This window comes from Lactuca sativa, chromosome 3 (assembly GCF_002870075.4).
Source record: "Lactuca sativa cultivar Salinas chromosome 3, Lsat_Salinas_v11, whole genome shotgun sequence".
NCBI classification, from domain to species: Eukaryota; Viridiplantae; Streptophyta; class Magnoliopsida; order Asterales; family Asteraceae; genus Lactuca; species Lactuca sativa.
The window spans coordinates 65,513,799-65,516,324 of NC_056625.2; positions in this window are offsets into that span (position 1 = coordinate 65,513,799).

The following is a 2,526-nucleotide window of genomic DNA, read 5'->3' on the forward strand; positions in this document are numbered from 1 at the left end:
TTTGCATGTTTTGACTTCCAGAATAAGCTAGGTTATTCTTCCAGAATGACTAAGTTATTCAAACCATCCACAGTCGGTCATATATTGGAAGTTGATATGAATAAAGACTGACATGGGTTGGCTTGTAGAGGTCCAAGTTGGTGGACAAAGTTGTGCTACAACACTCATGAGTGCTCATAAGTTCTGAGTATTGGATTCAACCCGCGCTCATTGGAATCACTTCATGGATTTTATCACGAGTGATCATGAGACGATAATATCTTATATTCTTCAAACCTAGAGATATGAGTTGTTACTATGAGTTGGTTGTACATTGATTGCACGAAAATGCATTCGGTAACTCGGTGCTATAAAACATGCCTTTGTGTATGATTCAACAAGTAGCAGAACAAGCCATATGAGTCGAAGTTTATCCATTCCTTTTACCTTCGGGATAAAAGAGATATCTGTGGGCCCCTCGATGATTTAATGATGACACATGTGAGTGCTTGGCCAAGCCAGGACTGATTTGATTTGTTCAATCAGTCAGTCGTCATGAATCGGAAATCGGGAAACATCAAATGGATAGAGAGAATGATTATAATCCATGTCTCAGTCCATATGATATCTAGAATGGAGGAATATATGATCCCTTATCTAATGGACAAGTTTGTTGACAAAGATCAGAGTTCAACAGCAGCTTTAAGAGCTACGATTTCCAGTTAGGTTTTGAAGTCATACTCAATAATAGTTTTAGACTTATCCAAGTGGGAGACTATTGGATTAATGTCGAAGTCCATAACTATATTTGGTATGTACTTGACCCGACCCGACATGCTCCATTTGGGTTGCACTTCACCGGCACAATTCATATGGATAGTCTTTTGATAATAGAATATTTTTGATTTATATTAATATATTATAAGTTCTAATATATTAATATATAATCATATTATTTAATTAGTATTGATCAAGAATTAATTTATAATTAATTAAGTGATCAAAATGAACTAATTAAATATGGACTCTTATATATATGGAATGGGCCAAGTTCATTTAGGTTGGGCTAAGCTTTCATGGATAGTCCATGGAGTATTTAACCCATGGATCATATGAAATGAAAGGTCATGGGTTTAACCCTAGTCTCCATACTATATAAAGATGTTATTGGTTGGTGAAATGGGCACTAGTGTGGATACACTAAGAGGGCTATCCGATTTCACTAGAGAGAACCAAGTATCCATATTCTCTAAAGTCTTCCAAGGTGTGTTGGTGATTTGTGATTCCATTTGAGGCTTCCACACTATTGGGGCTAAGCTCTTAAAGCTTGAAGACATCAAGCTACATCAAAAGGTATGTCATCTAACTAGTACTTTATAGTATAAGAGCTTCATAATATGCTAGTTAGGATTAAAGCCTTGGAAAGTTCTTATTTGCAGGTATAATAGAGAAAACATAGATCCAAGGTTTAAAGGGTTGCATGTACACCATAGGAGTGTTAGAATGCTCAAAACCCAACAGTATGTTCAAATTAGAAAACGTAGATCAAAGCAATTAGGGTTGCATGAACACCATAGGAATGATGTTATGCTCAAAATCCATCAAAATATTGGTTTGAGTAGTTTTTGTTTCCGTTAGCGATGTAAGACAATTAACCTTTTCGATGTGTTGATATGCAACTCTTTTTTCTTTTCGATGATATGGTAGCATTTTTGCTTTTACATATCTCTTACGGTTTCTCTGCATGTTCGATTGTCTTCGAGTTTCTCTTTAAGCTTCATGTTCTTTAAATTTTAGAATTTCTGAGGATAAATTCCAACTTAGGAGAGAATTTTGGTCGGATGTTCGGAATGAGGTCCTTTATTAACGAAGGTCGATGAGGATCCTTACCGTCATAGATCCTACAAAATAAAGATCTTGGATCTTGTAGGGGAAATTTCTCCTTAGGATAACCTGTTTAAATTAGACAAAATAGATAACATGTTAATGTTATATTCTGGGGAGGATCCCCACTTGAGATATAACTGATTAGGTAGGTAACATGAAAATGTTACAATTTGACTGTGTTCTCCGAGGGACATTCCCAACGTGTGACAATATGAAAATGTTATAGAACTTATGTAATTTCTGGGGTGAAATCCCAATCTTTGATAACATGAGAATGTTACAAACCTTAAGTAGTCATTGTGGTAAAATCCCGATAACATGAAAATGTTATATCCCTGGAGCATTCATTGGGGTACGATCCCAATTTCTGGATAACATGAAAATGTTATAAACCGTAAGGATCTCAACTTGTGTTCAAAAATAAGAGGGTTGCCAAGCCACTGAACTGTAAAATTATCCCCTTACCCATATCCCATAGTTAGATATGATGCGTCCAATCGAGGTGTATATACCTTATTTCGTGCGAAAGAAGTAATTAGCTCTATAAACCTTATAGGGGATTAAGTACCCTTAGGCGTGGGAGAGATGATCAGTCTCTATCTTGTGTACATGATAGTTTAGGGATTATATTGTTAAATATAATGGATTTTAACAAGTATT